At 34.0% G+C, this 23,936-nt stretch overlaps 1 long non-coding RNA gene across 2 annotated transcripts in view; it reads right to left on the reverse strand.

The window, feature by feature from the left end:
* The window catches only part of LOC141522742 (uncharacterized), a 119,889-nt gene that overhangs the window by 47,763 nt on the left and 48,190 nt on the right, over positions 1 to 23,936 (reverse strand). Inside the window, exons 2-3 of one of the 2 annotated variants that reach the window (XR_012478247.1) lie at positions 10,516 to 10,645; positions 7,383 to 8,876 (exon numbers count right to left, since the gene is read on the reverse strand). This is a non-coding gene — a long non-coding RNA (uncharacterized LOC141522742). Of the gene's footprint in view, positions 1 to 7,382; positions 8,877 to 10,515; positions 10,646 to 23,936 lie in introns of those variants that run through there. The other variant, XR_012478246.1, reaches the window with a different exon arrangement.

Raw genomic sequence — 23,936 nt, forward strand, 5'->3', positions numbered from 1 at the left:
TTGCTGTTTTAGGCAATATAAATGACATAGCTTCAAAATACAATAAAGAATTGTGAACTCTGTTCTTTAATCTACTTCACCAAATACAAAATAATCATGATCTGTTCTTTATTACTGTTCATTTCAATGGATGAAACCAGATTAGTGAGGAGCTGTCATGACCAGAAGAGATACTGGCTGATGTAGATGATTAAATAAATCATATCAGTACAATCTTATAATATACATTGCTTCTCTGGTCTTTTTAAATCCCAGATTTCATCCTTAGTTATATTTTCCTCTTGATAAAAACTGAATGATTTAAGCAATTGAATGAAAAGTATATGCTTTTGTTTACTATATAATATTTCTTAGATTCCTAATCTCATATAATTTTAATAATTAAAAATGAGCTACAATAGGTATTATTATTATTATTATTTATATTTTTTCAAGGCAATGGGGTTAAGTGGCTTGCCCAAGGCCACACGGCTAGGTAATTATCAAGTGTCTGATATCAGATTTGATACAATAGGTATTATAACAACAATTATTTAACCAATCAATTAGATAATGCTCATATATAAGCCTATTATATGCTATGCACTGCACTATGCAAAAGAATAAAAGAAGACTAAATTTTGTCAAGAAATTGAGGTTCAGAAAAGTCATATATGAAGTAGGAAAAATATAGCAGATACTGTACTTGAGTTTAAATTTCACCTCAGATACTTACCAGCTATGTGATCCTGGAACAATCAAGTAACTACACTGTGCCTCAGTTTCCCCATCTGTAAAATGAGTAGGTTGATTTTGGTGACCTTTATGGTCCAATATGTCTAGAAAGCTGAGATGCTGGGGGTGGCTAGGTGGTGCAGTGGCTAGAGCACTGACCTTGGAGTCAGGAGTACCTGAGTTCAAATGTTGCCTCAGACACTTAATAGTTGCCTAATTGTGTAACCTTGGGCAAGTCACTTAAAAAAAAACCAATTACCTTAAATAGATAAAAAAAAATAAAAAAAATAAAGCTGAGATGCTTTGGTTTTCCCAAAGTCACACAATGATGATCTAATTGATCAATTTAGCTTCTATGAAGAGTTGACATTATACCTCCATTATAGTGTTGTTATGAGAAAACAAATGATCTTTTGTTTTATATATATCTATATCTATATCTATATGTATATATGTACATATACACACACACATATATATGTATATATATATAACTTTATGACCTTTCAAGTACTATAGAAATTTCAATTGTGATGATGACAATGATGGTGGTAATAAAATAACACTTTCCTCAGCTATGTTAAGAAAAATTCTGAGAAGATTATTGTTACTTTTAGTTGGTTGGGCAAATATTTTCTGTATATTGGAGTAGCCATTTTTAAACAAACTGATATTGATGGCTTTTACTCTTGTTTATTTTTGTTTTCTTAATATATTTTTTCAATGACTAAAAATCTATTTTTTTCTCTCTCCCTCCCAACTCCCATTATAAAATTAAAAAAAAAATTCCTTGTATAGACAAAAGAAATTTCAACATTGGACATGTAAAAAATCAAATATTTTAATTTGCAACCTGCATTGTCATTTTTCTGTTAGGAGTCAAGCAGTAGATTTCATCATGAATCTTTCTTAATTGTCATTGGCCATTGTATAGAAAAGAGTTCTTAAGGCTTTCAAAATTGTTTGACCTTACAATGTTGTTATTGTATAAATTCTTCTTCTGGTTCTTCTTACTTCACTCTGCATTAATTCATCCAGTCTTTCTAGGTTTCTCTGAAAATGTTCTCTCTATCTTTCTTTCTGCAAAGTAGTATGTGATTATATTTATATACCATTATTTGTTCAGTTATTTCTCAAATTATGTGTATCCCCATTGTTTTCAATTCTTTGTCACTAAAAATAGCTATAAATGTTTCTGTACATAGGAATACTTTTCCTCTTTAATCACTTGGGATATTGATTTAGTGATGGGTCAAATGGTATGAGGAGTTTGCTGATGCTTTGAATATCATTCCAAATGGCTATCTATAACAGTTGAATCCATTCACATATCTAACACTATTATATTAGTATACCTGTTTTCCCAAAGTCCCTCCCAAGTATATATTTGTCTTTTGTTTCTCAATTTTGACAATCTGATAGGTTTGAGGTGGAATTTTATACTTTAATTTGATTTCTTCAATTATTAATGATTTTTCATGCAGCTATTATTGTTCAGTCTACTTGAATAGTAGCCAAATTAAAGATTAAAAGAGTTGAATTTTTTTTTTAACTTTTTAAAAAAAAATTTCATATTATTACAATAATCTTGTTATAAGAATAAACATAGCTCCCCCTCCCCAGAAGATGAGAAACCTTGAGAATAGTGAGAGAGAGAAAAAAATATACTTCAGTCTGTGTTCAGATTACGATATCTCTGTCTCTGGGTTGAGGTTTCTTCTTTATCATAAGTCCAACACAATATTTCTCCCACAGTTGCTATTATTAATTGCATTTACCTCCACTCTATATCTCCCCACTCTCATTTATTCTATTCTCCCTCTCTCCTTTCATCCTCGCCCTGTCCAAAAGTGTGTTGTATCTGAGTACCCTCTCCCACAATCTTCCCTCTCTTCTTTCACCTATTCCCTCCTTCCCTTCCCCTATTCCCCTTATCCCATCCCTCTCTTCTCATTTTTCTCTAGGGTAAAATAAATTTCTATACCCTATTAAGTGTGTATGTTATTTCCTCTCTGAGTCATTTTTGATGAGAATGAGGGCTCACTCATTCCCCCTTGCCTTCCCCCATTCTTAGCTCTTCCTTCCTCTCCTTTCTCTTCCTCCCAGTACTTCAATTTATCATCCAATGACTCCATCTTTTTACTATATTTTACCATTATATTCTGCTCCTTCCTGTGCCCTGTCTATATTTTCTCCTTCTAACAAGCCTTTATAAATGAGAAAGTTCATATGAGTTATCAATATCTTCTTCCTATGCAGGAATACAAACAGTTCAATATCATTAAGTTCCTCATAGTTAGTCCTTCTTGTCCACCCCCTCTTTGGTTCACGAGGGTCTTGTACTTGAAGATAAAGCTTTCTGTTCAGCTCTGGTTGTTTCAATAGGAAAGTCTGAAAGTCCCTTACTTCATTGAAAATCCATCTTTTCCCCGTGAAAGAAGATGTTCAGTTTTTCTGGGTAGTTGATTCTCGGTTGTAAACCAAAATCTTTTGCCTTCTGGAATATCATATTCCAATCCCTACAAGCCCTTAATGTAGATGCTGCCAGATCCTCTGTAATCCTGGCTATAGAGCCATGGTGGTTGAATTGTTTGTTTCTGGCAGCTTTTAGTAATTCTCTTTGACTTGGGAGTTTGGGAATTTGGCTATAATATTCCTGGAAGTTTTTCTTTTGGGATCTCTTTAGGAGGTGACCGTGAATTCCCTTGATTTCTATTTTACCATCTGTTTCTAGGCTCACGGGGCAATTTTGCTGTATTATATCTTGAAAAATGAAGTCTAGGCTCTTGTCCTGGTCATAACTTTCAGGTAGCCAAATAATTTTAAAATCATTTCTCTTAGATCTGTTTTCGAGGTTGGTTGTTTTCCCAGTGAGATATTTCACATTTTCTTCTGATTTTTGGCTTTTTTTGGGGAAGAGTTTTATTTCTTCCTGATTTCTCACAAAGTCATCAGCTTCCTTTAGTTCCATTCTACATTTGAAGGAGTTATTTTCTTCAGAGATTTTTTTTATCTCCTTTACCAGCTGGCCAATTCTGTTTTTAAAGGCATTCTCCTCATTTGCCTTTTGTTTTGCCTTTTCCATTTGGCCTAAACTAGGTTTTTAACATATTTTAGCATTATTTTCTTCTTTATTTTTTTTTTTGTATTTTATTTAACCAAACTGCTGATTTGGTTTTTATGATTTATTTGCATTGTTTTCATTTCTCCTTCCAATTTTTCCTCCATCTCCCTTATTTGCTTTTCAAGGTTCTTTTCTGAGCTCATCCATAGCTTGAGGCCACTTTCTATTTCTCTTAGAGGCTCTGGATACAGAAGCTTCTAGTTTGTCATCTTCTGAATCTTCCATGGGAACAAAGTAATTTTCTTTGGTCATATTCATCTTTTTCTTTTGTTTGCTCATTCCCTCAGCCTAAGACTAATTTATCACACTTCCAAGGCTTTGGGGTGTTTTTCGGACACCCCAATGGTACCATTATTCCTTCAAGGTCTTATGCTCTCTTGCCTGTGTTTTGATATGTTGATGACCACAGGCACTCCCCTCTGTCCTGGAGCTGTGAGGAAGGTCCCTGCTTGGCTATCTTAGTATGAAACCCAAATAGTAACCTGGATCTGAGTGTGGGCAAACAGCAGAGTCCTGCCCCAGGGAGAATAGAGATATTTCTGCAATCTCTCCTTATCCCCTTGCTGTCTGTGGGCTGCGGGCTGGCTTCCCCGATTCCCACTGCTGGTTCTCACTGCAAGGCTTTTCTGAGGCTGGTGCTCCCGCCCTCTGGTGCAGCAGAGTTCTCTTATTGCCCTTTCAAACTGTTCTTAGTGATCCCCAGGGCTGCGATGTGGTCACGGTTTTTTCCCCATCCCCTGGTCCTGGTGAAACACAACTTTCCCACAGAACTTCTAAGTTGTTTTGGACTGGGAAATTATATCACTCAGTTTTTCTGTGGGTTCTTCCCTTCTAAAATTTGTCTAGAGTCTTAATTTGATGGCTTTTGGAGTGTTTTGGGGAACAACTTTCAGGGAAATCCTGTGTTCACACAACCATCTTGGCTCCCAAGACTTGAATTTTGAGAAACAAACTAGGAATTCAGCTCTTACCTTGGCAATTTATTGCTTGTTTGACCTAAGCTTTATGGATCTTTCAAACTGAGACCTAAGTCAAACTGAGATCTTTGAAAGGCCTTCAGAAAAGCAAAATCTCCTACTGCATTTGAGATCATCTAAAGTGTTTCAGACCTACATCTTGCCACTGCACTCATAAAGCTCCAGAGGAGAAAGTGAGACTGGTGACTGCTCAACCTTCCCTCACTTAAATTCAATTCACTTTCAAATTATGGCATCACCTTCCTGATGTCATGATCCTTTCTGAGAAAGAATGATTAACAACATTTTCCTTATTTGTAAAAACGAGGGAATTGGATTAGTGATATCTTGGTTTTCTTACATTCCTGAATTCTACTGTCCAGATTGGTATATATCTATATATCTATCTATCTATCTATCTATATATATATATATATATATATATATATATACATATATATATATATATATATATAGATATATATATATATATATCTTCATTTATTTAAAAAATTTAACTTTGTTCTCTTCCCTGTTGCCTTATCTCCTCAATGAATCCAAAGTCAGGTTAATCAGAATAGATCTCTAGGCCCAGCTAATGAAACACTTCACTAGGTCTGAATAGTTAAGTATGCCTCCATATTACAAAAGAGATCCAATAGTTCAAAGAGGCATAAAAAGTAAGTGTATTATCCTTTCAAGGAATACATCTCTGTGTTGCTCCAAAGTATCATACTCTTATAGCCCATATATTTTATAAAGAGTTATGCAAATCTATAGAAGCTGCTATATAACAACTTGCATAACTTTTGTAATAGAGCTATTAATCTATAGAATTAAGAAAGTTTTACAAAACACCTTGCCACATTATATACTCTCATTTTCCATATCCTTGGTTATATCCATGAATTTGCATTATACAATTCTATATAATCTACTGTCTAAGTTGCTTCATTTCACTATTGCTGGGAAATGCTTTGACCTTAATTTCTGAGTGCTGCCTTGGACACTGATGGCTAAAAGATGAGGTTGGAAAAGATGTTGCTTTGGCAACTTGTGATAAAAAAACAATCCTGAAGTTTACATGTAGGGGGCAGCTAGATGGTGCAGTGGATAGAGCACTGACCCTGGAGCCAGGAGTACCTGAGTTCAAATCCGGTTCAGACACTTAATAATTACTAGCTGTGTGGCCTTGAGAAAGCCACTTAACCCCATTGCCTTGCAAAAAAACCTAAAAAAGAAAAAGTTCACACATAGAAAGTAATCCTGGAAACTTCAGTCTATTTTTACCCCACTATCAAATAGTAACTGAAACTATTGCTCCTCCCCCTTCTTCATTTTTTGGGATTTAATTTTCCCTTTGAGGATGCCACTGTTATTCAACTTAAGTCTATTTTCCTATAGCTAAAATGTTACTTAGGGGCTCGTTGCATGATTTTTCGTAGCTCTAAATATCTTTCTAGTAGATTTGGGTTTTTTATTCTTTCTCAGGTCTTGCTATGACTACATGAAATCTTGCTTAATTTCTTAGAACCAAGCTCAGGTTTTACTAATGATGTAGAATGCGTTAAAATATAGTTTAATAGACTGCTCTGCCTTTTTCTTGAATCTATCATATAATTTATATTGTCTCTTCCATTTTACCATAGTTTCAATGAAAAACTACACTGGAATTCTGAAATCACATAGTCAATGATAAGTTGGGGTAATACAGGAAAATGTTGAGTAATTTTTGGCAGTTGAGTCTTGTTTGGAATAATAACCAGAAAAGATTAATGGACCTGAAATATTTCCAAGGCAATTGTTTCAACTTCAAATTCCCAGTCTACCAGAAGATGTCAGTATTGTTTGTGGAATGTGTAAAAGAAAACAAAATGCCAATAACCTCCATATGGATTTATTGTGTCTCTCCTAATCTTGCTAAATTTTCTCTGGAGTTCTGTGAAAGAAAACACTTGAGTGAAACCTTGTTTTGAGTCTGACAAGCACTGGAAAATCACTTCAGGCATTGGACTGGCATGACAATCATACCTTACCTCTTTTTACTTCGGGAAAAATAGCAAGTAAAAATGCCAAGAAATAGAGAGAAAATAGTCCTCTATGTGTGATTTTGTAGGGCCCCAAGAGAATGCTAATAATTGGTAACTAGAGCTGTTTTACTTGTAAAAATATTGCATCATTAATAAATTTCAGTAGATATACATTGCAATGAAAACACTCATAATATAGCTTATGATTATAATTATAATATTCATATAATACCTTAACATTTGAAAATTTAGATATATAGACACATATATGATATAATTTTTGTTTTATAACAAGAATGATATTAAAGGTATAATCATAATTTTAATTTTTCAATTAAGAAAACTGAATTTGGTTTAGGTGGCTTGCCTATGTAGAAGGCAGAATTCGAATCAACTCATTTAGCTGTTTTTCCAGCCCTCTACCCCTCTATTTCTTCAAACAGAAGTGGCAAAATTTATATATGAAATAAGAAAAATTTCCAAAAAATTATATTTCAATTTTAAATGCATAGATATTAAATATTATATAATAATAATTAAAATGATTAAATTGGGAAGTTTGGTTAAAATTGGTAATATCTTTTATCAATATAAGATGCAAAGAGAGATCGGATTTATTTCTAGTTAGAAATGTATTGTTCTTGTTTTTGGCACTAAAATTTTCTCTGAAGCCTCTTCAGTTGTTAATCTCTTTTCTTACAGAGGTTATACTCAACAGGTCATAGCTGCTGATAGAACCTGGTCCAGAATCTAGGTTAGTTACATACTAATCAAGATGGGATCAGGGAGTCAAGGTAGATCCTTTAAAAATCAGTGGAATTGGAACTGGGATAGTGTTACCCTGAGAATATTGCTCCCATAAAGACTTAAGGTTACTATTGCCATTTCTATTCTTGGTATTCTAAACTTTGGTTCCATTTTGTGGTGTGTCTGTATAAATCCTATTGTATAGGGAAGATATTGATTCCCAGGAAGGAATCTGCACTTTTATCTTTATGGAATATTCCATGTATGTGTCTTTTCGCAGGGCAATATTCTCTATGCAGTTTTGGCACAGAGTTGGGGGTGGTTGTAATAGTTTGGTAGGGGGGTCAGTTTCCTCCCTGCCTAAACCTTTTTCCAATGCAGTCTTGTATTTTATTAGGGATAGGTCATGAATCAGGAGAGTAGGGGGATTTTGACAGGTTTTAAGAGGAAATAAAAAACTTAAGTTGGAATCAATTAGATTGTGTGCATACACATTTTATGCATGTGTGTATGTGTGTGTGTGTGTGTGTGTATGTGCCTGTGTGATGAAACAGTTTTCACTTATTTATGATTTTAGAATGTTTCTAAAGGGGAAAAATGTCTTTTTCACTCATTCAGGGAACCCAGTAACTGATTAATCATGGATGTATCACTTAAACTCAGTGACTTCAGTTAACCTTTTAGACCAGACTGACAATAAAGACATGAGACAGATTTGGTAATTGCTTTTTAAAATGTCAATAAGAGTAAGATTTCATTTCTTTTCTGTTTAATTTTGAATATTAATTGTTCTTTGAAAAATTTTTTAGACTCTCTACTGAACTGTTTTCTTTCAAGTGTACGATGGTTACTGGTGTTAGAACATGAGAGTGTTAAAAAGTTATTTATGGATAAAATTTTCACTTTAAAGTATTTTTCTACTAGTAGTGTTAGAATTGTCTTCCTTTCTGACATGTATATCAATAACACCTTTCTTTTTATTATTCTTACAAGAGAAAAAAATTTTAAAGCAAATATTAGTGCAGTGATGCTGTTTATAGACTATTGACTCAACCAAATCTTTGAACCTATCTAATTGGGATTTTAGGAAACAATGAATTATTCATTATGCCAATGCTGGATAGATGCATCATTGTAACAGTAATAGATTTTGTATTGGCACATCAAATAAAATTTCTTCATTGGAGATGAAGCCATTAGTCCACAGGGTCTATCCTCTGTTTTTGGTAATGGATGATGTTTCAGAGCATCAGAAAAGGCTGCCACAACAGATGTTCTCAGTCTCATACTCAGCATATTCTGCAGCTAGGAAATAGTCTCAATCAATCAATCAGTCAATTAATCTGGAATTACTTCTAAGGAAATAACAACTAATAATAATAGCTAAAGAGGTGCTGAGTTGTAATGGATAGAGATTTGGGCTTGGAGGCAGAACAACTTGGATTGAAGTTTGTCTCTGACAGGTAGTGTGGTACATTAGAAAGAGTAATATCATGGAAATCTAGATGCCAGTGATAGTCTTATGACAGAACCAAGTGATAGCAAGTTGATGAAGGTCACAGGGAGTGCCTCTCATACTGTCTAATTTTGGGTAAGTCATAATATTTCAACCTTAATTTTCCTTTATGTAAAATGAAGAGACTTGGCTAGCTGGCCTCTAAGTTTTCTGTCAGCTCCATGTCTATGATTCTATTACTATGGGCAAGGTACTTAACTCTTCCAGTGCTGAGCAGTATTAATTGATATGTAACATTGTCTCTGTGCCCAAAAAACTTAGTACATATTAGAGTATTGGGGATAGTTGGCACAGTGGATAGAGTGGATAGAGTGCTGAGCCTGGAGTCAGAAAGACCTGAATTCAAATACAACATCACATACTAGCTGTGTGACCCTGGACAAATCACTTTATCCTGTTTGCCATAGTTTCCTCATCTTGAGAAGGAAATGGCAAACAGCTCCAGCATCTTTGACAAGAAGACCTCAAACAAATTCATAAAGAGTCAGATCTAACTAAAATGACTGAACAGCAACAAAGAATGATAAGGCATATATGTATATAAAAATAACAAAACAAGCCAGCATATATGAAATGAACAATAAAAACATGCCAACAAAGCATCATACTTATATTTAAGGATAAATTGTATTTCAATTTGACCCTGAAGGATTAGTTTTCATTTAAATAGGGTAGTATTCTAAAAAGGAATCACAGTACAAATATGAAAATGAGTCATAGCATAAGTGAGTAAGACAGTGTGAATGGAACAAAATAGCTATGGTGGGGAGTAGCTTAAGGCAAAAGCTCTGAATATATATGGGTGTCAGATTGTGAATAGCCTTGGATAGTAGTACTTTTAACAAACTTAACACATTGAAGTTTAGAATTTTTCTCTATGGGATCAAAAGGGATCAAAGTATGTGATATTTAATATTTTAATTATACACAAACTTAATTAATGCACCTGTCTGTCTACTGTTGTTCATAATAGAAGATGATCAGAATAACATTATGATGTCAGAATTAATGTACAGTATGTCTGAGAAGATCAGTACAACCTTAAAAGGCTCTATCATGGTTAGACACAAATAGTCCAAATGAATATTTGTGATGGAGATGTCTCTAAATTTGTGCATCTCACATTTCTTTTGAGCTTCTGCTTTACTCATGGAGCACAATAATTTCTTTAACTGGGCATACCATTGTGGATGGTCCTGTGCCAGTATCTTTCACATCTCACAACTGATATAAAACAATTTTTAGAGAAAGATTGAGAATGTCCTCATATTACTTCTCCATGTGATCACTTACCTCATATGAATTCTCTGTAAAATAGTCTTCAAATAGTCATTCAAACAAGGTATCTAGACCATTGGAATGGTGTTCATTGTAGAAGAATTTTAATGCTGAGCAATTTAGCTTGAGAAATATCTCAGCGTTTGGTACCTTATCTTTCCAGGTGATCTTCAGCATCTTCCTCAGACAATTCAAATGGAAGTGATTCAGTTTCCTGATGTGGCACTGGCATACTGTCCAGGTTTTTTAGGCAAACAGCAATGAGCTCATCACAGCAGTTCTATTGACATTGAATATGGTGTACAAGGTAATACTTCTTTCCCACACTTTCTTTTGTAACCTCCTAAATGTTAGGTTAGCTCTGACAATGCATGTATCATCCTCACAATCCATGTGTACATCCCTAGAAGATATATTGTTAAGGTAAATGAACTTATCCACAGCACTCAAAATTTCTCCATTTGCTATACCTGATGTTTCCATGAAGGAATGGTGTGATGCTGGTTGGGAGAGAACCTCTGTTTTTTTGGTGTTAATTGTCAGGCCAAAATTAACACAAGTGGTAGAATGCACACTCTGTTGCATCTCAGCCTTAGAGGTTGTACAGAGTGCACAATCATTAACAAACAAAAAGTCATGCAACAATTTTCCTTCCAATTTAGTCTTGGCTTATTGACTTTTTAAGACAAATAATGTATTGACAATATTTTAACTGGCATTGATGCTATTTTCATTCTCATTGAAGTTGTTTGAAAACATTGTTGAAAACATCATGCTAAAAAGCATGGGAGGAAACACACAATCCTACTTCACTCCACTTCACTTCACTGGAAAGAGTGAAAGCGTTATCAATTATCCAGAACCAGTGCAAATCTAATGCCATGAAACTGGCATACAATAACAAAATCTTCTTTAGATAACAAAATTTTGCCATGAATTTATTAAACCTTATGATGTGAAAAAGAGCAGGGTTCAGTCCTCATAGTTTTAAATTAGATTCATATTGAGAAAAATTGTTTTTAAAGACTTTTTTTCCTAGAATGGGACTGGGGAAAAAGTATGTATATTATTTAGTTATAATCCATAGTCATGCTTAGAAAACATCTCAGGTTCCTATCCCAGTAGTTCTGGATCATCTAGGTCAATATCTAGCATCATCTTGATATTGAAGGATTACATATTTTATAATAATTCTATGTTACTAAAGTATATATGATTTTGTTTTTGTCATCTTCGCCCGAAGGAAAAAAAGTAAGCCTAACTATAGATCTACATTATATATGTACATATGTATGAACACATATATAATTTTAAAGTTAACAAATATCAAAGATAACAAGCAAACCTTATGAATTATAGAAAAGCAAAATATATGAAGCCATAAATATTGTGTACAATTTACTTTTCAACACACACATTTGCTTCATTATCGAAGAAGACTGTGACATCAAGGAGATGCTGCCATGAAAAGCCCATGACTTGGATTTGAGTGAGGGGGGTGTTTTGTTAAGTCACCAGCTTCACTTTCTCCTCCAGAGCCATCTGGGTCCAGTGGCCAGACATGAATCAGAATGACTGGAAATGACCCTAGGTGCCAAGCAATCAAGGTCACACAGCTAGTAAATGTCCAGTGTCTGAGACTGGATTTGAACTCCAGTCCTCCTGACTTCAAAGCCAGTGCTCTATCCATGGGGTCACCTACTGCTTCAAATTCACCATGAAATCCCCAAACCATCCTTGCTTAGTTTTGATTCTTTCTCCTTGTTTCTACATTAAAATGATTCAATTTACTTTCTTTGCTACTTTTTTCTTCTTTGCTAGGAAAGGGCTTTCCTATCCCTTTCCTCTAATCTCCAGTGGACTATATACATATTCAAGCAAAACAGATTCCCACATTGGCTGTGCCTAGACCTTGAGTCCATTAACTATTAGGAGTAGTTAGCATGCTTCATCACTGGTTTTCTGAAGTCAAAGTTAGTTGTTGCATCTATCACATATCTTGAATGTTTTTGGAGTTGTTTTTCTTTACAATGTTATTTTTTCTAGAATTTGTTTTCCTGATTCTGCTCACTTGATTCTGCATTAGCTCATAGACATCTTTCTAAGTTTTCTTGATGCCATCCTTTTGATAATTTCTTATGCTACATCAAAATTCCATTACATTTGTAGCTCTGAACTGAAATACCTATTGACTCCAAAGAATGTTTTGAAATAGAGACTCTGGGAAGGTTGTGTGTGAAAGTGTCTGTGCTTTATTTTGCTTAAAGAACTGTGAACTGTTGGAAGATGGAAGATGAAAGGTAAACCCAGTGTATTACTTTGGGTAGCCTCCATCTTGATGTCATTTGTGGATTTTGAAGATTCCAATTTTCTGGAACTTATGCTTTTCTGTTCAATTTTTCAAAGATTGAGGGAGGTCCTATTTTACTAGATAAGCAGAAGTGGTCCTAGAAATGTAAGAGTATGACCATGACTATAAATTCTGAGCTGAGTGAACCAGTTTGGTTGAATCCTACTACTCCTAAAGAAAATTCATCTTCTGTGACTCTGAACTAGGGAGAAGGCAACTGCCTTAATCCTGCTACGCTATAGTTCAAGGATCTTCTCTTCCCAGAGCGTTTATGGATGGTGTTAGGCAGTAAAACTGAATCTCTGCTGTTCCCTTCTTCTGTTTCCATTTTTTCCTCTTATGTTGATTCTTCTACTTTTCATTTTTGTTTGTTTTTAAATCACAATGATTTGTGTTTGCCTTCTTACCAGAGACTGGTAAAAAAATGGGCTGTTATGTAAATCTGAAATTATATACATACAATTTATTAATGAACCCCAAATGCAAGAACAAGAAGCTACAGTGGATTTTCTTTGGTTCCTTTATCCTTAGCACTTGGATCAATGTCAGATGTGAGGACTTTACCTTTCTGCTTGAGATATATGACATGTTTCCTGGTAGTTCATATTTATATGCTACAATTTATTTAGTCATTCCCCCCACCCAATTGATAGATATGTCAATTAGTTATAAGTTCTTTGCTAATAGAAAAAAAAGATACCAAAAATATTTTTGTACACACAGGACCCTTCCCTCTTTCATTTAACACTTTGAAGTATAGGCCTAATAATGGTATTCTCAGTCAAAGGACATACATAGTCTAATGACTTACTAGGCATAGTTTCAGATTTCTTTCTAGAATATAGGCTTAAACTATTTTTTGGAGCAAGTTTCCCCTTGAAGTTTTTAAAGTACATTTTTGTCCATTATTTTGGGATCATATTTATTTCAACAATTTCCTAGAATCTTAATGCTCTAATGTTCATTAAGTTTAATGTTCTCTCTCTTATACCCAACACTTTGCTTAGCTTGTTCTTTTCCTGTGTGTGAAGGTCTTAGGACTTAGGAATAGAAACATTTAGAATTTTTTTTTGCAAGGCAGTTGGGTTAAGTGACTTGCCTAAGTTCATACAGCTAGGTAGTTGAAAAAATTAGAATTTTAAGGGAAAAAGTTATTTCTCTAAATCTCAAACATTATTTTAAAATTGTAATTTATTTGTTTTGAGGTGTGTGGTTCAAACATGAGATCACATCAATGTAAATAATTCCAGGTGTGAAAATCCACCTCCCAGGACATTTAATATGTTCTGCAAAAATGAGCTGGGAGTTCATAGGTTCATAAACTTAGAGATGATAGACGTTTCTTTTTTTTTAAGATTTTTTTTTTAAGGCAGTGGGGTTAAGTGGCTTGTCCAGGGCCACACGGCTAGGTAATTATTAAGTGTCTGAGATCGGATTTGAACCCAGGTACTCCTGACTCCAAGGCCAGTGCTCTATCCACTGTGCCATCTAGCCACCTCAATGATACACATTTCAAAATCAGTCAAATCCTATCTCCTCATTTTACAGATAGGGAACATAAGACACAAAGTTGTTAATTGACTTGACAAAAATTATACATGTATTCAATAGTAGGTCTAGAATTTGAACCTAGGTCTTTTGAATTCAAACTTACTAACCTCTTTACTGTCTTCAGAAAATGTGAGTTCTGTTTTGATGTTTAACACTGACGGGCACTATTGTGATCAGAAAACTTCTGTTTGCCTCACCTTCCGTATCTACAATTTGTTTTTTAAAGCTGAATGATCATATTATTAAATGAAAATTGTAGAGCTTCTTTGTAGTACAATTCTCTTGTTATATATTCATTAAATATTATCAGCAGTGCCATACTGAATTTATTCTTGGATCTTTAAAAAATGACACAATGGAAATGATTTTCCTACAATCATGTCTAAAGCAGGAAAAATTGGTTTTGAATTGAGTTGCAATCTTTCATCTGGGCTTTTAAAAGCAGACTTTATCAAAATATTTATCCCAGTGAGTCTGTTGCATTGTATGGCTCTGTTTGAGCAAACAGTTCTCTAGGTGCTGTGATGAAGGATATGATAAGAGTAATCACAAGTGCTGAGTTTCTTTTTTTGTAATTAGTTACCTAAGGGCTGATGAGAAATGTGTAGAATTTAAAGCAAAATAAATGTGATTTCAAGTAAAAAAAATCTATATGATTATTAAATGGAATACAAATATCTAAGAAAATTTATCTTTCTTTATATTTTCAGAACCAGAAGGTAGTAGTTACATAATCACAGAACTTTAGAGGACTTGAGGTCATCCTATTCAACTTCATTATTTTATTTATGAGGAAATTGGGGATCAATGAGATAAAATGACTTGAGCAAAGCCACACAACTGGGACAAGGAGCAGTTAATTATGAGATTTTTAGCTAAAATCACTATGGTAATTTATCAGTAATTTTCTATTAAAACCCATCTTCATTTTTAAAGAAATGAAATGATTAAATGATTATTCTTGCTAAGATAATAAAATGAAAATTATAGTTAACATTTATATAGTGCTTACTATATGCCAGATACTGCCCTAAGTTTTTTTACAATTATTATCTCATTTGAGCCTTACAACAATGCTAAGGGGAAGGTGCTATTATTATTTCTGTTTTACAGAGTAGGAAACTAAGGAAAATCAGGGTCATGAAGCAGTATCTAAGGCTGGATTTGAATTTAGATTTTTCTGAATTTAGGATGCTCTATCAACTACATCATCTATCTGTCTTTATGGTTATAATTTTTCAGTATGGATTCAGCTGGACTTTTCTAGTAAGATTATTATAATTTAATGGTCAGCAAACTACAATCTTAGAGCCAAATTTGGTCCACTGACTCTTCTGTATGGTCAGTGAACTAAGAATGCTTTTTTATATTTTAAAATAAAGTTTTATTGTATTTAAAAATGTAAAAAAAATCTAGCGTAGTAACTGGATTTGTCTCTCAGGACCTAATTTGTTAACACTTGGGTAATATTTTCACCTGATAAAGTTCAAATTAAAAAAAAATTGTCTTTTCGCAGAGACCCCAGAAGGTCTTTCTTTGCCTAAAGGTACCACATCAGGAAGCTCTGGGGACATCCTTTGAGAAAAGTTAATATTGTTTTCACATGACCCTTAATGCCTACACTATCCTTTTTTTTTTTTTTTTTTTAGGCCTTTGCAAGGCAATGGGGTTAAGTGGCTTGCTCAAGGCCACACAGCTAGGTAATTATTAAGTATCTGAGGCTGGATTTGAACCCAGGTACTCCTGACTCCAGGGCCAGTGCTTTATCTACTGCGCCACCTAGCTGCCCCACACTATCATTTTCATATCCTTTCTATGATGCTGGTAATCCTAAACAAAACCTCTATAAGCCTAGTGTATAATTTTTCTATGTATCCTTGTGGTTGATGTCATTAGCAATTAGCTTTTGCCAAGAATTTAGGTGATGGTGAGTAGACACTTCAGGATCACTTCAGGATTCATATGGACTAGATACAAAGAGGGAGCAAAAATTCCAGATAATATGAATAATTTATCAAGAAATGGTAAACTATTAATGAACTACTTGATGTGTGGTAGAAGTTAATAAAAAGTAATTAGATAATAACAGAATTGCATACCACCTGTGATACAAATTAATAAATTAACTGATGAGGAAGAGGGTTTTAGTACTGGTTCCACTTATAACAAATTGTGAGACTTTGGAAAGTCACTTCAACTCTGTAACTGTGATATCACATTATATAATTTCATGTTTTGCTTTCTTGTGGTTTAGTATTACTGTTTTTAAATCCAGTGTTCATATCATTTATGTTGTCCCATTTTCTGGATCTAAAAGTCCTTTCTTAAGACTCAGATTACATCTGTGATTTAAGGTATTATTTTTCCATTACATTTGGCCACAATTGCTATTATTTTTTCTCATACGTTATTTTTATTTTTAACCTTTGTAATATTTAGATTGGTTTTATTATTGCATATTATAACCATAGTGGATTTCACAGCTTATATGGATACAAATATGATACCAAAAAAGCACATGATGCAAATTTTCTCTAATCTGACTGTCATTCTAAATGAATGAAAACAAAATGCTAATCTTAGTGTTTTAATTCCAATCTGGTTTTTCTTCTTCTATGCATCTTTATTGAAATCATGATCATATTAACAATGAACAAGTTTGAAAGACTTAATATCTATGATCAATGCAATGACCAATCATTATTCCAAAAATTTGATAATGGTGATCTCCTAACATGATGGAGCAAATCAGATTTGTGGACATGGCCAATATGGGAATTTTCTTTACTTATCTCTGCAAAATATATTATATTATTTTGTATTTTTTTGTATTTATTATAATACTTTATTTTTTTCTTTATTGAGGGGACATGGTAAGCAAACAGGAAAATATATGCTCCTTAACATTAAAAAAATTTTCAGATGGTATAAAGACATAGTAACATAATGACTTCAGATCTTGCGAATTATTTGATTTCAATTTTTTTGATGATTCAAAAAAGATCTAGTTCATTGACTTTCAGTAGAAGGTAACCAGAGAAGACTAGTAATTTTTGTTGTTTTTGTGTCATTTCAATCATGTTATTCTTTTGGGGATTTTCTTGGCAAAGATACTGAAGTAGTTTGCCATTTCTTTTTTTAAGCTCATTTTACAGGTGAGGAAGTTGAAACAAATGATTTGTCCAGGGTCTGAGGCTGGATTTGAATCCAGGTCTTCCTGACTTCAGATTCTTTGCCTCTATTCACTCTGCCACTTAATTTCCTGATAATTTTTTACTTTGATTTTATTTATTTTGAAATTTCTCTTGACTTTTTCAGTTTTGAAGCTTCAGAAATTGTTAGAATACTGTTTTGTCAAAGCTAAGAAAGTTTCTTAATATATCTAACTAGCCCTCTTTAAAATGATGTTTAATTTTACTCTATAAGATTTTAAACTTTTAGAGTTTCATTAATACGTATATGTCAGGTATTCAGTTCTCATTCATACAACTTGCTTATATGAAGACTAAAAACAAGTATTGCCCAACTCAGTCTAAGATTGATGCTTCTTTTGATTTGAGAGAAGTATATCAAAAACAAAACTAGATTCTAAAATGAACTTTCTTGATTATTATGTTTTTAATCTTCACTGCCAATTGTCCAATATGTGACACTTTTAAAGGACGTTTGTGTTAAAGGGCATTAATCTAAAGTGATAGAAACTATTTGAAAGCCATGGGAAGATTCTTGAGTAAGGCAGTCATTATACTCTTCTCATAACATACTGTGGCCTTGCCAATCCTAACAGCACATTGGCTAAACAGTGTGTTAGTGCTACAAAGAACCCTTTGCTGAGAACTCAGATTAGGCAGATGCCATTTGAAATGATGCAAGTTTAATGGACAGTCTGACTAACCCGGTTTCCAGCAACCTTCCGGCCTTTTTCTCTGCAAGGCGTGAAACTGAAAAGACATTGGGTCGTTGCCATTGAAATAAATGAAGATGCCAGTATCTATTCAGTCAATCCCACTTGTTTTCTGTTTCATTTCACTTCCTCCTTCAGTGCTCCCTTGCTGTCACCCAGTATGAAGGGCCCAAGGACAAATTGTCTCATTGTAATTTTCCACTGAGTTTTGAGTTTGATTTGCAAATTAGTTTAAAACAAACTTTTAACTCATCTGCTAGCAACAGGGATTCTTTGAGGATTGAATGAGGAAGGGGATGGATATAAATGTGCTATAAATGTGAAAAGTCATTTTATGATTTATCAAAGAAGGTTAAAATAAATAGACTTGTCAAGAAGTATTCAATACTCCTATTTCCCTAACTTGTCTCTGACTTCAGGAAGTATAATAAACTAAACAAATCTTCCTACTCCTTTACCTGGTCACAAGGGTAGCAGGGTCTCATTGTGAGCACTTGGAGTAAGAAGCCTGGGTTTGAAACTCAGTTCTATTACTTATTCCTCTGTGGTCTGGGCAAGTCTTCCCTTGTCTAAATAATTTCCAGATCTAGTTTTTGAGATATTCAAGATGGCTAAAGAAGTAATAATATTGAAGCAGCTAGGTGTCACAGTAGAGCACTGACTTTGGAGTCAAGAGGACTTGAGTTCAAATTCAGCCTCAGATCTTGATACTTACTAGCTGTGTGACCTTGACCAAATCACTTAACCCCATTGCCCCATAATCCCTCCCCCCAAGTACTAATGACATTATTTATTATATTTCCAAAGACTTACATATCTTACATAAAAAGCTCTTGTGATATATAACCTATTGTTGACATTTATGTCCATTATCCTTTGTGCTATCCTTATAGGAGAGGCAAACCAAATCATCTTTGTCTTCTCTTTAATATCTCCTCTATTTGACTGAAGATCATTGAGTGATTTTAAAATTTTTCTTCACTAAGGGAGATTATCCAATTACTTATTTTTTAGGAATTTATGTTAAGGAATTCAGGTGTACTTCCCCACTAATATTACTCAGACATATCCTTTCTATGATCAAGTTATATAGTTTAAGGTAAATTGAACTCATTTTTCTTATCACAACTGGCCTCCCTTCAAAACTACTATAGAGACTTATTAGATCAACCTTGAACAAATTACTTAACCTCTAAGCTTCAGGTCCCTAATATACATATTGTGGAAATTGTATTTTATGAATGTAGTTTTTAAAGATAGCATTATACTATCTATCAAAACTTTCACATGTTTCAAAGCCTATCCACAATCACCCAAAAACTCTCCAGGGAGACATCTTTCATATGCACTAAGAATTCAATATGAATTAAGAGTGAGATGTGCCAGGCACATCTTGGAATTGTCTGTCTTAGTCAAACAATATCAGACTAATCCATTATCTAAATTTATTGAGTTTAGTTCTGTGTGGCATACTATAGGAACAAAATTGTCAGAGAAGCATAGGGAGACAAACTGATACAAAGAAGTAAACAGAAACAGGAAAGAACATACACAATAACAAGAAGGGGATCTGTGATTTCCTTGGTAAATAGAACTTCCAAAGGAAGAAACACTCTACCAAAGCAGTCTGTCACCTTCATTGCAATTTATATTCTCAGAGAATTGCTTAGGTAATATGCCAATACACATCAGAAGCTAGACTCAAAGCCATGTCTTCCTACTCTGGAGAACAACTCTCTCTCTACTGTGGCATACTGAATCTCTAGATAATTATTATTTCTATAACAATGGAAGTAGAAAGGAACAACCTTGAGAAACTGAAACATGCTCCCAGAAAGGCAATAAAGTTTATGAGCAGCCTGGAAATAGTCAAAAATGATTTGGTGTGCTAGTTTATTTCACTCAAGAAAATCCTTCATAGATAGTCTGAACCTATAGGGGTCCAGATTTGTTGCAGGGTTCTTATACTTTTAGTATGCATAAAGGAAATCTAAGCTTCTAATTAATCCTTATCCCTCTTCATGCATTTTGGTCTCTTTATATTCAAGAATTGATTAATTCCACACAGATACAACAGCTTTGGTTTTGAAGAACTACTTCCAATTCTATTGAAAGATAGCAGAGAATAGTATAGAGAAGAATATTTAAGAAGAATAATATATCCATCTTTGAGTTCTAAAATTTTATGTTGGAAAGGAGAATAAAGCTTTCTCTTTGACTCTAAAAGGCAGCTAATATATAGTACTTAAGAAGCATCATGGAATAATAGAAAGACCATTACACCTGAAATTAAGGGAGTTGAGATCAAATATTGATTTTTTGTCAATTATTAACTGAGTCACCTAAGACAAATGCATCATGTTAGCCTTTGGGTTCCTCGCTTAAAAACAGGAAAAACATTTACACTATTTACCTTTTAGGGGGTTCTAAATAAGGAGGTTTCTAAGGCTCAACATGATATATATTTAATATTGTTATTAACCACCTCTCCTCAATTATTATTTACCTGCTATGTGCAAGGCATTATGCAAATTAAGTATGAAAATGCAAGAATACTACAGTTTCTACTTTCAGGGACCTTGTACAGAAATATATATATATATATATATATATATATATATATATGTATATATATGTATACACACAAAGTAATCTCAAAAGGGGAACAATGAGTATTTTAAAATATGGATGAGAAAATATTGATACACATTAAAATTTTACCTGCATTATGCTTTCTTCATCACTAACTTAAGTTTATACAATCAGGAAGACAATAAATCCAGCCCTTATTTGTAGTGTTTGCCTATTTCTGAAGTATAAATGCTCATACTTGAAATTTACTAATCATTTTTGTGTATTGGTAAGAAAATGACCCCAGAATTGGGTGGTTGGGGTGGCTGTATATATGCATATATATATGTATGTGTCTTTGTGTGTTTGTGTTTATGTGTGTGTGTGTGTGTGTGTGTGTGTGTGTGGGTGGTATGTGTGGGTGTGGGTGTGGGTGTGGGTGTGGGTGTGGGTGTGTGTCAGAGAGAGACAGAGGGAGAGAGACAGAGTCAGAGAGAGAGAGAGAGAGAGAGAGAGAGAAGGTGGAGAAAAGGAGGAAGAGGGAAGAGACTCTTCAAAAAGAGGTTTCAGCTGAACTGATCTTTGAAGAAAAGTGAGGATTCTCTGAGGCAGAGGTGAGGAAGGGATTAAAAATATTCACTTGCTGTTTGACACTCTTTAGATTCCTCCTCTTAATAAAAGTTTATAGAAAATTGATTGTGTTATATTACTTACTATTAAGAAGTCCTAAGGATTTAGATGCATGAAGAACCTTAAAGATCAGGTAATTTCACACATTAATTTTACTTTTTTTTTTTTTTGGCAAGGTGATGGGTTTAAGTGACTTGCCCAAGTAACACTGCTAGGCAATTATTAAGTATCTTAGACTGGATTTGAACTCCAGTCCTTCTGATTCCAGAGTCTCTGCTCTATCCAATGCATCACCTCGCTGTCCCCATTATTGGTCAGAGAAGTTAAATGTTTTGCTCAAAGTCAAAAGGAGAGTTTAAAGCAAACTTTGGGTACTTTCTCTCCAAAGCTCTTTTGTGGCAGAAACAGTTGGATAGTAGTGGTTGAATAGTATAGGCAGTCATGGTATGGCATGTAAATAGAGTATCTGAGTGGAGCAGCAATAGGGTAACTGTCAGGGGCAAACATGAAAAGTGATCTTAGAAAGACAACATGGGAAGAAATCAAGATGTCATGGATCACCTGCAGTGTATTTGAGAATTCAAGAACGACAACAAGGACTAAAATATTTCTTTCAACCCTGAAACAAGGGGATATATGGATTAATTAAGAGGTACTACAGATAATTTTCTTCCCCATTGTATTGAAGATCCAGAGCAGGGTAATGAAGACCCTTATAGTCTCTAGTTTTAGGAGATTTGGAAAGTAGTTATCTTGGGAAATGGTAGATAGTTTTTTCTATTTAGTGTAGCCCATGTAAGATTCTTGGGGCTTATCATAATCATACTGATGGATCGGGTCCCCCAGATTAAGGATATATCTTACTCTCTCATAGTTGTAGAGTTATCTTCGAGGAGTTGGAATATCTTTTCCTAGTACTTTCATTTTGAACCTCCAACCTGGAATTTGGTTCCCATTTTCAAACCCAGTTTCATATATCCAATGAATGAATTAGGTTTTACCAAGAGATATTTACTGAGAAGATATAACACAAAAAAGAAATATAATTATTTGCCAACACCTGGAAGGGAGGAACACTTTCCCTTATGTTACCTTGGTCCTTAGGGAGAGTGGACTCATACATAAAATAATTCCTACAAATCATTTTTTCATCTAAATTCACTTCCAAAGTAGCATAGCCAATGGATAAGTGCTTCTTTCCTGTGGGACCTGACATCTGGACTAGAAGGGCTAACTCACTTCTGAACTGAATCCTTTTTAATCAGACTTTTTCTGATGGACCACAAATTCTGACCTGTACTGTGGCTCCCTGTTACTCTCTTGCTGCTTGTTTTTATGAGCTTTTAAAGCTTATAAGGTCATGACCTATTCTGATTCTCCTTTGTGTGAGAGCATGAAAGAATAGTCACAACAAACATGGAAGCAATGAAAGTTTATACACTTATGGATCATTTGGTAGCATTCTAGTTAAGGAGATAACGACCTGAGACCTCTCAATACTAGGAAACTTTAATCACTCCTTGCCTCCTCACTTAAACATGGCTAGAAAGGAATGAGAATAACACTTTATTAAGTTAATGTCTTTTGTAAGCATTCTGTTTCAGCAGCCATTTGAAAGATTCCTCTTATACAGTAAGCAGACCAGGTTTGGGAGAAGATCCTTTCCATTTGAAGTAGGGTGCCCTGACTTTTCAATATGAGTTTCCAGCAGTCAAAGCATAGCATACATACTGTGAAATGGGGCTCACATTGACTGGACTTATTTTAATTCTTTGTCATTTGTCATTCTGTTTCAAAAAAAATGTCTTTTTTATTATCTTGTGGCATGATTTTGACTTGGCTAGGGTATATTTGATGGAAAAAAGGGGACTCATGAGCATAAATTTGTATATCTGATGGACTGAAACATGTTCCAAGAAACTGAACATGGCAGAAGGACTTTACATTTAAATTATTGTTTAGTCACATATTTCCTATTATGTTCTCATAGATTTGGTTTTTTGAACACATATGCACTTTAAATCTGAGTATTGGGACAAAAATGAGTCAAAATCACTGAGTTCACAAGTCCTGCTGTTACCTGACTTGTTTAACTATGTAATCAAATAATATTCTCCCTTTTCCCCTGGCTCTTTTTAAATAACCTTCTTTTAAAAATTTTTTCTAGGGGCAGCTAGGTGGTACAGTAGATAGAGCACTGGCCCTGAAGTCAATAGTACCCGAGTTCAAATTTGACCTCAGACACTTAATTATTACCTAGCTGTGTGGCCTTGGGCAAGCCACTTAACCCCATTGCCTTGCAAAAACTCTAAAACATTTTTTTTATTCATTTAATTCTTACTGTTCCTTTTGTTCTCTCAAAATCCTATGTATCTCTTCTAAAAGCAGTTATGTTTCTTTATTCCACTAAAATTAGTGTTTTACAATTTTTCTTTCCATTCAGTTCTACCTGACAATTATTAAATGATTACATTGTATAATGTTTATTGTTCCATCATTGAATGTTGTAAAATGTTCAGATTAAGCACAATTCTCTACTTTCATGGAGATTACAGTCAAGTATTA

The sequence above is a fragment of the Macrotis lagotis genome, chromosome 1 (assembly GCF_037893015.1).
Source record: "Macrotis lagotis isolate mMagLag1 chromosome 1, bilby.v1.9.chrom.fasta, whole genome shotgun sequence".
NCBI lineage: Eukaryota > Metazoa > Chordata > Mammalia > Peramelemorphia > Peramelidae > Macrotis > Macrotis lagotis.